This window comes from Camelus dromedarius, chromosome X (genome assembly GCF_036321535.1).
Source record: "Camelus dromedarius isolate mCamDro1 chromosome X, mCamDro1.pat, whole genome shotgun sequence".
In the NCBI taxonomy this organism is placed as follows: domain Eukaryota; kingdom Metazoa; phylum Chordata; class Mammalia; order Artiodactyla; family Camelidae; genus Camelus; species Camelus dromedarius.
Window position 1 is genome coordinate 99,636,342 of NC_087472.1, and position 15,540 is coordinate 99,651,881.

Genomic DNA, 15,540 nt, shown 5'->3' on the forward strand with positions numbered 1-15,540 from the left:
CGGGCTGCGGCGGGCGCGGGGGGCGGGGGTGGCCTCAGGCCCCCCGGGGGGGCGGGGTGGGCCCCGCGAGGCCACGCTTCTGGAGCGCGCGAGCGTGGGGGTGGGGCGGGGCGCGACGCCGAGCTGGGCTAACGTCTTTTCCTCCGCCCGGGGGTCGGCTGGGCGCGGGGTCTCAAGGCCGCGCCCCTCGCGGGGCCGGAGGCACGGTCTCCTCTCAGGTGGCCTGAGTGAGTGGGTGCGCTTGGGGGTGGCTTAAGGTGGGTGGCCAGCGTGTTTGGCGTGGGGGGCCGGGGCCACGCTGGATGCCCCAGGGGCCCGGGGGCCCGGCCTCTCCTCCGGGAGCATCCGGCTTAGGGGGCACGGGGTCGAACCGAGCGGACGCTGGGGGTCGCCGGGGCCTGCGCGCCCGCCCACTCTGCGGCTTGGGCACCACGCGCGAGCGGCAGCTGCACCTCACCGCGAGGGTGGCCCAGCTTGGTGCTTCGCAGCGTCCCCGGGGGGCAGAACCGGCGCGTCCCCCACTGGCGGGGGCGCCCGGGTTCCCCTGCCGCACGCTTGCGCTCCCGGAGGCCGCGGCTGCGCTGCCCAGGGGTCCGGCCGGGCCGCGGCCCCTCGCGTGGTAGCGCGATGGATGAGCCCCCCAGCCCTCGAGGCTGCAGCTGCCGGGACCTAAGGGGGGACGGTCCCCGGACTGGCTGCCCAGAAACGAGCGAAGCAGGGGGAGATTTTGAGGACGTTTGGCAGAATCTTAGATAAGCTGGTCTCGCATCTTCCATCGCTCTGTAAAGTGGTTGCAGGTAGTGCGGGGGTGTAAGCAACGTGGAAACCGATTTCATGTTTTCCTGGCAATTTTTTTTTTAAGTTCATGTGAGCTATTTTTAAAACGTTTTTTTTTACTGCAGTATAACACGCATATCACAAAAGCGCACAGATCTTAAGTATACGATTTGAAGAATTAGCACATAGTGAGGATCTGCGTGTTTTATATAAGGTGCACCAAGGAAGGGAAGGAAATCAAGGGAAATGTTCTTTAATCACTTAAAACATGCTTTTTAAGAGCGAGGGTGGTATTGTCTATTGGGCCTTCGTTCGCATCATTCAAAGGAGGAGGAGGTGACTTCAGTCCTTCCCAGTTCGCGTTTTACGTCATGCATTGTTTTTAAAAGCAGAATTTAACATATCACAGGTTCGTGATATAAATACTATAAATATGCTCTTCTGCTTTCATCCTTTTTGCTTGAGAAACTCGACTGCGCTTGCTAGGGAAGAATCCAAAACCTGTCCATCAGAACCAGCATTGGGGGAGGGGGACCAGGTAGAATAAAACATTGGATATGGGAGGTTGTTGAAGTTAACATTTTTATTTGGTCAGGAGTTTAATAAGTTATTTAGATGTTTTAGAGGCAGGGAGGCGCTATCTGGTTGAGCCTGTGATTTAGCTGTGGTATTTCAATATATTTGAAGGAACTTAATAACTCTGCATTCTTATTAAGTTCTAGTTGGAAACTTTATTGTAGATAAATAGCTTAAAGTTATTTTCTTTCATTTGAAATTAGAAATACAGAAAAGCATGTTGTGTGAAGATTTAAAACATTTAATAAAGTTCTACGTGCATTAGGGTTGGTGAGGAAAAATTGGAACATTCAATTTAGGTGCCAGGTAGTACCATGGTTTGTTCTTTTGTGGGTTTTGTGAGGCCAGGTACTTAGAAAAATAATGTAATATTCAGAAAAGTCTTGATTATTGAGATTTTATTATAATCCACCCTGATATTGATTATTCTTGGTCTCGCAAGGCTTTATCATTGGGGACCCATTCCTAATGAGAGTCAACATGCATTTCTTGGGGGTCAACCATTGTTCCTGAGCTTGTGCTGAGTGCTGTGAAGGCCAGAAAAGACGGAGAGGCCTGAGATGTGTAGGGTCGCCAACAATTTCATGGTGACACAGGTGGAGATGTGAGGTGGCAGATGGCTTTCCTGGGAGCTGTTGTAGAAGGTTGCAGGGGAGCGCCTCTGGTTTTCTCCAGCAACAGGTTCTTCTGATACTGAAATCCTGTGCATTTTTTCCCGTTACCCACCAGTGTTGTTTTCTTTCTTTCCTTTAATTACTCCTGGAATGGAAATTACCAAATGTACTGTCATTTTTAGTGCTTGTATTAACATGCCACAGTATGAGGAATGAGGAGCAAGCGCCTGTTGCTTGGATTTGCTGAGCTACCTTTAGATGGCAGGTGGAATCACCCAATCTCACCTGTCAGACTGCCTCGGTGTCACACGGGTCCTGTCATCCCGGCAGCCTGAAATGCCCCCTTCTCCCCTTTTCCCTTTGGGCATTCGCTTCCTCTAGGTTCCTCTCCGCCTGAATTAAGGAGCTTCCTCTGACCTGTGCCTGCGGCACCTGCAGGGAAGCACTCTTCTTTTTCTCCCTGTGTTACATTAATCTTCCAGTCGCTCTTGCAGACGTTCATCGGGTGCCCACTGTGAGCAGGACCCTGTGCTGGTAGCTACTGCTGTCGCTTGAGCTCAGTAGATTGAGGTCCAGACTGCCTGAGTGTGAGTGCCACCTCTCCTCTTCCTGCTGTCTCACCTCGGAAACTATTTGACGTCTCTTAGCTTCAGTTTTCTCACCTTTAAAATGGGCTTGAGGACAACATGGGGGGATAGAAGCACTGCTTTGAGGATGAAGGAATTACTATCTGTAAAGCAGTGCCTGACACACAGGAAGTGCTCAAGCTGGTTAGCATCATCCCTTCTATTAGATCGTTGGCTTGAGGGCAAGGCCTGTGTCCAGGTCACACACGCCTCCCGCAGTGCCGCCTGGTGGAGAGGGTGGCTGGATGGTCATCCTACTCCTCCTCAGAGTTTTTGCACACAGTAGGTCTGTAGCTGATGTTTGACAATTGCATCATGCTGGGAGCAGCTACACTGGAGTGAGAGGTCACTAAATACTCGTGAGTTGGATTAAAGAAGTATGTCGGTGGAGGAGTTTGAGATAGTGGAACTACAAAGTATGTTTCCTGAGGCCTGTTGTTGAGCTTTCCAGTGCATTCTGCCCTTAAATATTGTTCACTGAGTTGAATTCATTTGCCCATCATTCCCTAGTAAGGAGGGAATTGCTTTGAGGTGAGATGAGGTTCCCTGCTGTCCTTCGACCTGCCTGTCTTCCATCCCCTACGCTAGATCAGGAGAATGTAGGGGTACACACTAGCAGTTCAGGAAAGCCTCCCCCAGGAGCCAAAGTAGGATGGGGCTGAGTAGGAAAGACTGAGAGTAGGTCCCCAAGAAATCAAGTTCTTCATCCTTTCTCAAAGTTGCATTTAAAACCATTCTTGAACACTTTAGTCCTAAAACTGCTTGGACCTAAAAAGATCCAAGTTGAGTTTGTGCGTGTGTCCTAACATCCTGAGTCCCTCTGACAGTGGAAGGGACCTCCAGGTCAGGAAAGAAAGACACAAAGTTGTATTTGGTCTGGGTCTTCTGTCTTTGTTGAGTTCTGGCACTGTAGGACTTGAACTTGGCAGGACCTTCGGGGCAAACTCCTGAAAGTCGGTGTGACCATCAGCTGTTTCTTTTCTGATGTCCTGACCCTGGTGACACAACTGGTCAAAGTCTATCAATTCTATTTCTAACCCTTCTCCACAATTAAAGGATGTTTTCTTCTCATCCAGATATCCCATCTTCTGCAGTGGTTCGTTTTTTAAAAGAACATCTTGCCTTGTGTAGTAATTATACTGATTGATTTATAAAATAGGGTGTAAAGGGTTGATTTGGGCAGGCAAGAGGGGGATTTCTGGTGGATACTGGTAAATAGCCTAGTGGGCTTTGTTGGGAGGATTCAACAAAATATAACTCGTAATGGGCTCAGCACAGTGAGGGCTCACAGGGCAGCTGGTATGATGATGCTTATGATGATATTGCCTGGTTTCGGGGTGCCGTCCATGTGCTGAGTTGACTCTGGGAGCAATTGGAGGGCTTGAAAACTTTCCATGGCCCTTCCCACCAGCCTCTTTTGAATTAATTAAACCAGAAGAAGGAAAAGGCGATGGCTGAGGGTGGCCGGCCTTGGGGTGCTGTGATTCAGAATTGCTTACCACCCACTTCACATCTAAGGTCCACCTTGGAATGTGGAGTCCGCTGGCTCAGTACCTGAGGGTCTGGGGCCAGCCGGGCTTCAGGATGCCCTCACCTACCTCTGACATCTGTCTGCATGTCGGCCTTGATCTGCTCTGCTCCTAGGAAGCATTTGCTTTCCTCTTGCCTAGAAAGTTTTCCTCTTTTAAAGAACCTTGTGATTAGCGGAGTTCAGATTGTGATTTAAGTGAAAGGAAAACAGGTATGAGTGGGCCACACACGTACAGAGGGTTTGTGGGAACGGCAGTCACACCACGTGCCTGTGATCCCTCGGATGGCAGGACTGTCCCCTGGGTACATAGCCCTTGGCTGGCGCTGGGTTCATTCACTACCTGAAGAGAACCGCTTTTCCACTCCATGCCTGGCATCTTGTAGCCCCAAGACAACCCTGTGGAATGCTTCTTGCTCCTTTGTCATCTCAGCCTCTTAAGTTTACCCTCCCCTTGCCTGTTTGTATAATGATAGCTTTATTGAGACAGCATTCACATAGCAGACATTTCACCCATTTAAAATGCACAATTCAGCGGTTGTCAGTATGTTTACACAGTTGTACAGTCATCACCACGGTCAATCTTAGGCCATTTTCATCACCCTGCAGAGAAGGCCCCCGCCCAGCAGCCGGCGTTCCCCATCCCCCCTCGCCGCCCGCTCCCCGGGCCCAGGCAGCCACCCCTCTCCGCTGTCTCTGGAAACCTCTAGGCTTCTGCCGTGGCGGACTTGGTGCGCACGTATGGTGTGGTTGCCCGCAAGTCCGCAGGTGGGCCTCCAGTAGCATGGGTTTAGAAGCCGTCACTCTGCACGCTCCGGCCTTCGGGTCCAGTGCTCACTCTCGCTGCACAGCCTCGTCTCTTCGCCTCCTCAGCATCCGCAGCTCGTGGCCCGCAGGGCCCTCAGAACCTGCCTGGAACCTTCCAGGCAGTCTGTAGCTACATCCTGCACACGCCTTCCTTTCAGCTCCTCCTGGTTGAGCTTTCTGTGCCAAGCACCATTGGGAGCCCTTGTCGTGCGTTATTTGCTTGATTGCTCACAACCACCCTCTGTACTGTTTTTATTCTCATTTTAGCGATGCTGCCATTATCTAGTCCTGTGTGTCACAACACCGCGAACTTAGCTGTTTCTCACCGTCCAGGGGGTTGGTTGGGCTCAGTTGAGTGGTTCTTGCGCTCAGTGTGCTGTCAGCTGGGAGCCCAGCTGGGCCTCTCCGGTCTGGGCATCTCCTCAGGGAGCGTGTCCCGCACCGCCCGCCTCACAGTGTGGCGGCTGTGCTTCAGGAGCCAGGAAGCGGAAGCTGCCGCTTCCCTGGAGGCCTGGGCTTAGAAGTCCTGGAATGTCCCTTCTGCTGCATTTGGTGGTCACAGCAAGTCACAAAGCCAGCCCAGATTCAAGGAGAGGGAAGGTAGATTGCACTTCTTGAGGTGAGGCGTGGTAAGCGCCTGCTGGGAGGGGAGGAGTCTCCCTTTTTGGAGATTCTCTACTATAACAAGTAAGGACATTGAAATTAAGAGAGGTTAAGTAAGTTGCTCAAGGTCACACAGTAAGTGGCAAGCCAGGACTCACACCTAAGTGTGTCTGACCCCCAGATTAAGTATTTTTAACTTCTGTGCCTTCCCAGCTAGATTACAACAAACTCCTTTTGCACATGGGTCGTGCCTCCCATGTTTTCTGTACTCCTTTCAAGATCTGTGTCACTACTGTTGATCCACATTTTATAAGGGTTTTGTGTGCCTTTTCCTTAGTACACAGTTATTTTTCTCCCCAAAGGTAACAAGGTCCCTCATTTCTTCGAAGTACAGCAACAATTTTATCAACAGAAATGCTTAGAGGAAGAGAGGCTCCATTTAACAGAATTGCTGGTTAACCCCCCGTCCTCTCTTTGCTAGCTTTTATGTTGGGTTCTGGAAGATCTCAGTAAGCTGTCCTCTACTAGGGCACTGCGTTGGCTGTGACTGAGGATTGCAGCTCTTGGATCATCACTCTGGAAGGCCCGTGGGAGATGCTCTTTAACTCTAGACCAGTGTGTCTTTGGTGAAACTCTGGTGAAGGACCAGTTTGAGTTTTTTCCTTTAATTTCCAATGTTGACCAATATCTTGTTACAATATTGTTTAAAAGACTTACTGGGAAAATAAAATATACAAGACATGGAAAATACAGGTCCCAATTTTTAAATATTAGATTAGATATTAGATTCCAAGTGATGAATGGATGTCAGATTAGTGTCAAATTGCTGTGTTTCTAAGTCCGTGCTGTCAATTTATGTCCTTACTGTGGTTGATAACGAACAATAAGGAGAGTGGCACCTGTCCACAGGCCACACCCTGAACAGGTCTGCCCAGGGCCAGCATCTCCCAAAGGGTGTGGTACACAAGAGGGTTTTAGGTTACACATGGGCAAACTTATCTTTTCAATTTTGGATTAATAATCCTGTGGATTCTTTCATTGTATTGTAAAAATACAACTAGTACATCAAGCTAATTTCATGAATATTTTTAGAATAAATAAAAAATGAAAAAAACTCAATTTAAAGAAAACTACTAAATAATAGTGTAGATTGGTGCTGGCTAATACAAACACAATGCTAGCTGCCTATATAATCCTAAGTTTTCTAATAGCTGCACTAAAAAAGTAAAAAGGAATATATGAATTAATATAATAATACAAATTTTAACCCAGTATATCTAAAATACTGTCATTTCAACATGTAATTAATATGAAGAATGTTAATAGAGATCTCTCTCTATTCTTTGCACCAAGTCTTCCAAAACGAGTGTGGCGTTAGCATTTCCAGCACATCTCTATTTGGACTAGTCACATTTCAAGTACTCAGCAGCCAGCTGTGGCTCATGGCTAGCATATTGGACATCGATCATCTCAAGCATTTCCATAATGGCAGAAAGTTCTGTTGGTCTAGAATGAGCCGTGTGGTCACATAGGGCACCGTGATACTGAGTGCAGTCACCGTGCTGCCGAGTGTGGTATGAAGAACAAGAGTTTACGCTGTGGTGTTCAGTCCATCCTTGAGCTCTTGTGTGGGTGTGCTTGGTGGAAGTGGAAAGATTCTTTGATCAAAAGGTCTCCCCTGCAATACAGCAGCCAGGCTGGACCTTCAGGCCCGGGGGCACAAGCCACTTGTGCTCTCCCCGGCGTGGGCAAGTGCTGAGGCCCTCGCGCACGTGGTTTTCTCGGAGACCTGACAGGCTGTGGAAAGGGGGTGGGCTTGACTCGGCGGTAAATGTTGGGCTGTTATTGAGGGAAAGTGGGATATAATGCTGATGGAACAGTGAGTGGGGGAGAGAGCAGTGTTCGCCAGCTCAGGCTCCCTCAGGTTCCGTGTCAGGTGCAGTGGGGAAGCCCCTCTGCGGTGTGGGTTCTGCCAGGCTGGGTTAGGATGGCTTTGTGGGGGCACGTCTGGTCATTTCCCCTCAAGGCTAGTGTCGTGCCTTCCTAGCGCCCTTCTCTGGTTGTGCTCAACAGGTTCCAGTTGGCTGACAAGACAGACCCCCTAACTCTGGGGACCACGTTATTGGATAGTTCCAGTAAATTCACCGGCTGGTCCTACCTCCCTGTCTTAGGTTCAGTTCTGGGAGAGAGCTGGCACTGGCTTTAGGGGAACTTGCTGGGCAGGGCCAGTTAACCAGCAGGACGGGTCCCTGCCCAGACCGAGCTGTCCTCCCCCTCCTGAGCAGTTAGTCTGTTTTCACCTTTGACACCGAGTCTTTAAGAGTTGACTGTTGGTTTAGCAAGTCAACCAGTGTGCAACCCCAGTTGCTGTGGTAGACTTATTGGATTAACTTCCTTTTTAGCTCCATTTTTCTATCCCTACTCTTGGTTTTCTCTTTTTCGCCCATTTTTTGTATTTATTTCTGCTGTATTTTATATAAGCAGAAGGAGGGAGAGAGGAGGGCATAAGATGAATACCTGAAATAAATAAATACAGAGCAGGAGAGTTTTTCCTTGAAGCTTGAGTTTTTCATCAGGCACTGAAAGGCCTTTTTAAGCAGTGCTCTGTGTCTTTGTTTCAAAACAACACCCTAATATGTGCCCTTAACTTCAAATAACCATCTGAATTGTAAACTGGGCAAAACAGGATTCTTCTGCTGTTCTCATTTTTAAAAACACCCCCCCCAAACACACACACATGCACACACAGGATTCCTGTCTGTTCTCTTCCTGTTGCACATAGGTTGCATTTTCGGCTTTCCACTTATTAGAGAGGCAGCCGTCCTTGTGCATGGAGCTAGTGTCCCCTCTTAGCAGATTTTACTCTTCTCTGTTCTATTAACTGTGTGTGTTCAGTTTTCTTGAGCACCAGTCAGGGGTGACAGTTGGTGGTGAAATATTATGACAGCCTTCAGTGGAAGCTTTCCTTGCACTTGGGTAGTTTTTCCCCCAGTGTAGTTATGTGTTGTGAACAAAATTTAACAGGGATCATTTTCATTAGCTAGGTAACCAATATTATTTAAGCAGATTTAGTTTCATATTTAAAAAAATTACTGATTCTAATTGCAGTTTTCTTCCTGCAAAACGTGCTCCTGCTTTCCTTTTCCCCGCTCCTCACTCACCTAAATTTCCACTTCACTGGATTTTTTCTTCAGTCACGAATTATTTCTAAAGAATAATTGCTTCTTATTAATGGTCCATTAATTTCTACATATCCCTAATCTTCTGGACCGAGATTAACTCTTTTTATAGCAGAACAGTCAGGAGAGCAGAGTGGACTGTCTCACTCTACTCTGTTCAGCTTTCATTTCTCTAACTTGTCTTTTACTTTCTTTCCGTTTTGACTGAGAGACCCACAAGGACCCAGTGCCTTTCTACTAAGGAGTGTGGAATGTCCTTTGTGGTGCATAATTTTATCTTTGTTAGTTAAAAATTAAAAGGATTCTTGCCACTTTTGTAAAGATGTGTAAAGATGATGTGTAAAGGTGTGTAAAGATGATTTCAGAGTGAGTGCCTTTTATGATCAGGCCAGTTCAAGCAGGAGGTACGATACACAGAGCCGTCCAATAGAAAACTGTTCTGTTCTACTTCTCTTCCAAATGGTAGCCACCTGCCGTGTGTGGCTACTGAGTGCTAGAGTTTTCATTGTATCTGATTTTAAATGATTTAAATTTAAATAGCCACATGGTAGTGGTTCCTGAATTGGGCTGTGCAGTTAACTAGATGTTAACTGACCTTGCCAGATGGGATCAGAAATGAAGAGTGCATTTTGGGTCTCATACCAGTTGCTTCAAACCTATCTGTTCTTGGTTTCTCCCCTATAAGCTCTGGTATTTGGTACTTCTCATTCACCCCCTCTCAGGTGTGCGCAGGCCACCAGGAACAGAACCGGCCCTTGGCTCCTGTGGTTCATATTAGGCCTCTAGGGCCATGGTAGAACCTACTAGCCAAGACTGACTTCTGGCTCCTGGTGGCCCTGGGGTACCCTCTCTGTCTCTGCCTCAGGTTTGGTCACATAACTTGGTTGGAGGAGAAACCAGGTTGACTTAGAAGGCATTACCAGATCATTAGATGAAACCATGAGCTGTGCAGGATTTGGGTGCGCCATGTGGAGAACTTCTTCACCAAGAGGTTGGCAGGGATTGAGAGTGCAGGCCGAGGCCGGGGAACCCCGCGGTGGGAGGGCGTTGAGCATCACCGCTGAATGAATCACGTTCCCTCTTTGCTAGGACGTGCTCACGAAAGTACATGAGCCTCTGCTCTGTTGTCCACCCTGCTCCTCACAACTCTGGCCTCACATGTGGCCCGTGGAGGAACTCAGCTGCTTGTGAGTGAGATAGTACACTAGGTAATCTGATCAGTGCTTTCCAGCTCTGAGATACTGTGATCCTCCAGTGCCGACCCAGGAGGCAGAGGGAAGGGTAGTCCGCTTAACTAACAGACTTACCAGCCTTCCACTCCCCTCCCCCTCCACCATTTCAACCAAGACAGGGAGGCTTCTGCCTCCGTCTCTCATGACCCCATCCACATTGCCAGTGCCTGGGTCAGACTCTCATCTCAGGCCTGACCATTATCATGAGAGCCTTAGGGATCTCTGTCCAGGTCTCCCGCCCTGTCTGGATCCATCATGTCACTCTCTTGCTTAACCTCCTCTAATGTCTGCCTCGCACAAGCACAGTCTAAACTGCTGCTGGGGTTTCCCAGGTTGGATGTGTTGGGATGGGGCTCCCGCTTGCCCCTCCAGCCCCCTCTCTCTGGCCACTGATTGCCCCCAGCCGGGAGTGTCGATCGAACTCTACATCCGCTAGCGCCTCGCTGCCCATGTGCGTGTTCTTCCCTGTGTCCAGAACTCCCTTCCTCGCGGAGTCTGCCACGTTCACCCTTCAGTACTCGGCTCACACCTCACCTCTTCCCTGAAGCCTTTCCCGACCACACACACTTTCGGTGGGCTTTTGTTTCTCTTCCATTTCCATCACGGTGTTGATAACACTAATTCAGGTAGATCAAGTCATGTGCAAATAAACTTGGGGTTGGCGTTTGGAAACTGAAGTGCACAGATCTTAAGCATACAGTCTGATGAATGTTTACATATATACCCATGTAACCAACACCCAGATCAAGAAACTAAACATTTCCAGCACCCAGAAGGCTCCCTTGTGCCTCCTCCTAGACAGCACCCCCCCAAAGGTGACCATTGTTCTCACCTTTTTTCACTATAGATTAGTTTTGCTTGTTTTGAGCTTCACTAAAATAGTTTTATAGTATGCACATTTTTACTGCAGCAAAATACACATGACATAAACTTTACCATTTTAGCCATTTTTAATGTACAGTTCAGTGGCATTAAGTACATTCATGTTGTACAACCATCACCACCATCCATCTCCAGAACTCATCAAGTATATGCTTTTTGTGTGTCTGTTTTTTTTTTCCCTCAAACTTATGTCTTTAAGATTCACCCATGTTTCAGTTATCAGTGGGTCATTTCTTTTTATTTCTGAGTAATCCTGCATTGTGACTATACATACTACAATTTGTTTTATCCATTCCCTTGCTGATGGACAATTGGGTTATTTCCAGTTTTGTGTTCTTTTAACTAAAACTGCTATGAACGTACTTGTACACATCTCTTGGTGCCCATACACAGGCATTTTTGTTGCATACATACCTAGGAGTTGAATGACTGGGTCAGAAGGTAGGCATATGTTCAGCTTTAGCAGATAGAGCCAAATTGGAAGTAGTTCCCTATTGCCGTTATAACAAATTACCACAAATTTAATGGTTTATAGCAACATGAATTTATTATCTTAAAATTTGGAAAGCCAGGAGTGCTAAAATCAAGGTGTTGGCAACGCCCTACTGGAGGCTCTAGGGGAGAATCCATTTCCTTGCCCCCTCCAGCTGCTAGAGGCTGCCTGCATCCCTTGGCTCGTGACCCCTTCCTCCATCGGCAGGGCCAGCATCGTAGTTTTTCTCTCCAACTTCTGCTTCCATTGTCACATCTCTTCCCGCTTACTCTAACTTTCCTATCTTCCTTGTGATTACATGCAGCCCACCTGGAAAGTCCTGGCTAATCTCTCCATCTCAAGAGTCTTAACTGAATTACAGCTGCAAAGACCTTTTTGTCATAAAAGGTTTTCACAGGTTCCAGGGATTAGAACATGGACATCACTGGAGGTCCGTTGTTCTGCCCACCATTTTCTGTGCTGAGAGTTCCAGTTCTTCCTTAGTCTTAGTCTTTGTCAGTCCTCGGTCTTTTTAATTGTAGCCACTCTGGAGGGGGATGAGGGACACATCCATGGCTGCCTCCCCCAGGCAGTGTGTCCTCCTCTGCTCTGATATAGATGTATTGTAACTTACCAGTATTATATTATAAATATTTGTTTATATGCCTCTGTCCTCGCCAAACCATACACTTCTTCATGAGACAAGTCATATAGTAGCTGGTTCGATAAATGCTCACTGAATGGTAAGTAATAACTGAGGGCAGTTTTCAGCAGAGAAGCAAGCAGAACTCAAGGTTTAAATGAAAGCCTGTGCTTACAGTCCCATCTCTGGCTCAAGGTAGGTTTTTCTCCCAAATAAAAATAGGACCAGAGCAAAGAACCTGGTTTCTGGTTTTATAGCTTCTGCACACTGTTCTTTCCCAAGGTAGTTAATCTATAAGTGAGTAATGCCCTAGAAGGAGATTTGGGCCTCGACTCCTGAGGGCGTTGGTTGGAAATGACTTCACTGTGTATGTAAATGAGAGAGGGAGATGCAGTTCCGGAAGGCAGGCTTCTGGGGCGTCTGATCTTGGACCTTTTGCGGAGACTCAGGTTTTCCTTTTCCCTGGACTCTGCTCATGTAGCAGCACACTGCAACTTCTCGCTCGTGGAAGGAAGGACCTTCCAAGGTAAGTAGAGCTTTCTTGTTCTCAGGGAATGTCGTGTGTGTGCACTGAGAGCCGCCTTGGAAACTTGAGGCCGGGATTTCTGAGGAAGGTGAAGGCAGAGTAGAAATGAATTAGCCATGTCCCTGGACGCAGCGGGGTGGGCGCACATGGCTTGGCACCAGGGAGACAGATCTGGAAGGTAGGGTTAGTGTTAGACAAAAGGCAGGCAGGACTGTGGCTTCCTTTGGAAACATCCTGATGTGAGTGACCACTTTCTGAGCTGTAGCTTGTTCCCCACTCTGCTTGGCTGGGTGCACACCTGGTTTCAGAAGGGCTATCGGGTTTCGAGCCCTCAGTCTTATCTTTCCAGGCCGCGGAGGTGTTGGCAGCGTTCCCATGGCTTGGCGTTACTTTGACCCTCTGGGGTGTGGCGTGTGCATGAGGAACTTTGCCCTTGATGTGGCAGAGGATTTTTTTGGCCCTTATGGGGAAACCTCTCTGTCATTGAGTAAGACCTGACTGGTCAGCACTTGGATTATAAAGGAGTCGGTCTTTTGAGAAAAATACTATCTCAGGGTAGGAGTTACCATGACAGGCCTCTGCCAGGGTGATTGGGCCTTGTTAAAGACATGCTGACACAGTCACAGCTTTGGTGTGACTGATCTGGAAACAGGGCAGCCATGCCAGTGGGGGGCACGCCTGGACCCTGAGTGGGGTGACTGCTCCCCATGCCAGGAGGCTTGGGACGGCTGAATCTGGCCGTGGCCCTGTGTTTATGGAGTCCCAGTGACTTCCTGGATGTCCTCATCTCTCTGCCTGCTGCGTTCCAGTTGTGGAGAAAGTCAGGTGGCTGCATGCCTGCCGAGAACCGTCCCTCTGAGACTCGGACCCTGCTCCCTCTCTGCTCCTCGTTACCTTGGACCCAGGAGGCTGAGAGCTTGGCCCTTGGGAATCCTCCTCTGCAGACCCCAGGCTTGGGGGCCCCGAGACTGGGGCGAGCTGCCGCTCAGTCAGGTATGCGGTAACTCTTCCCAGGGCCTTCTCTTGGTCTCTGTTCATACAGACCTCTCGCCTCGAAATGCCTCTCCTCCTGCTGCGCCTCCGAGGACAGGCCACACACCCGCTCAGCACCCTTTCCACAAAGCATCCCAGTCTCCGTAAGGAGACACAGGGTCTTCTGTGGGACCCACTTCCTTAAGCCCGCCTAACAGGACTTGGCATCTGGCTTTTACTCCGGGACATTAGGGTTTCCCTTCTCTAACCTTTTGCACAAATTGTCCGTAGTATAGCCTCTTCACCTCTTTCTTCAGTTGAGAATTTACTGATGAGATATCACCTCACACCTGTCAGGATGGCTTTCATCCAAAAAACAGAAAACAAATGCTGGTGAGGACATGGAGAAGTTGGAATGGTTGTGCACTCTTGGCGGGAATGCATAATGGCGCAGCCACTATGGAAAACGGTATGGAGGTTCCTCAAAACATTAAAATAGAGCTACCTTATGATCCAGCAATTCTACTTCTGGGTATCTATCCAAGAGAATTGAAATAAAAAATCTCAAAGAGCTATTAATGCTATTCACAATCGCTAAAATGTGGAAAGAACCTAAATGTCCGTGGACAAATGATTGGCTAAAGAAAATGCAGTATATACATACAACGGAATAGTATCCAGCCTTAAAGAAGGACATTGTGCAATATGCAACAACATGGATGACCCCTGAGGGTATCATGCTGAGCGAAATAAGCCAAATACTGCGTGATTCCACTGACATGAGGGTATCCCAATAGTCAAATTCGTAACATCAGAGGGTAGAATGGTGGTTGCCAGGGCTGAGGGGAAATGGGGAGTTACTAGTCAATGGACATAAAGTTTCAGTTAAACAGGATGAATACGTTCTAGAGATCTGCTGTACCACATTGTGCTGACAGTTGACAGTACTGTATTGTACACGGAAAAGTTTATTAAGAGTGTAAATATCATGTTACTTGTTCTTACCACAATAGAATAAAATTTTAAAAATAAAAAAAATTTTAAAGAATTTACTGCTTAAGACCTTAATCTAATGAGATACTGGCATGGCCACTAACTAGCTGTGGGGCCATGGGTTAGTTTATTGGTCTCTTCTAGCCTCAGGTTCTTGACTTACGATGAAATGGGGCTAATAACAGAGACTCCTCACAAGGTTGACAGGAGGATTATATGAGGTAGGCATGGGAAGCGCTTAGCACGGCGTCTCGCACGTAACTGTGCTCCATGAGATCGGGGTGTCGTCGTCGTCATCTGTGCACTGAGTACAAGGCCGAGACCAGATGTCTGGGCGGAAAAACTTTTTTTCTACGTAATATGCATTTGTATCAGTATACTAATATTGTTGTACACTGGGTGCTTTCAAGGACATAGTGACCTATTGAGATATGCTTTCTCTAACGTATAATCCAAGTCTAACATCGAAAAGTACCGTAAATGGAAGTGTAAGACTGGACCATGAGGCCAGAGGTAAGCAAACAGTGACTTCTGGCTGGAGGACTGGAGACAGTCTGTGCTTGTGTGAGCCGCCACAGTCACTGGCACTCGGGTGCCCTGTGCTCAGCAGGACAGCACTGCCAGGTTCTCAGCAAGTAGTTACCGCAGGCCCATCTTCGCCACGCTTTCCAGCTTCTGCACAGGAATGGCGCTGCCTTTTCTCCCACTTAGGGCTTAATTTATATACTGAAATTCTTAAAGTATACAGTTGTGCCCTACTCAGCGGCCTGCAGCTGGTGGCCTTCCTTTCCCTCTTCCTGTGAGGTGTGTCAGACTCTCCTCCTAGGTCCTGGTTCTCATTGTTCTAGCTGAGCTTTTTCTTCCCACTTTGGGCAGTTAGCATTTTTCCACAGAAGACACCAGAGAATAGAGGGACACTCTTATTTTTTGCCCTCTACCCCTCTTTGGCACTCACTGCTAAATGAAATAAAATTCAAAATTTAGCTCCTAGCCACATTTTAAGTTGCACTAGCCACATTTTAAGTGCTCACTGGCTCCATGTGGCTAGTGGCTGCAGTGTTGCACAGCACAGACACAGAACATTCCCGTCATTGCAGGAAATTCCGTGGG

At 48.1% G+C, this 15,540-nt stretch overlaps 1 protein-coding gene across 12 annotated transcripts in view; it reads left to right on the forward strand.

Moving 5' to 3' along the window:
• Positions 1 to 15,540, forward strand: part of MAP7D2 (MAP7 domain containing 2) — a 91,662-nt gene that overhangs the window by 233 nt on the left and 75,889 nt on the right. The window contains exon 1 of one of the 12 annotated variants that reach the window (XM_031445760.2): positions 12,391 to 12,465. The exons of the other annotated variants lie outside the window; for them this stretch is intronic. The gene's annotated coding sequence lies outside the window, so the exon portion shown is untranslated. Of the gene's footprint in view, positions 1 to 12,390; positions 12,466 to 15,540 lie in introns of those variants that run through there. 12 annotated transcript variants of the gene reach the window in all.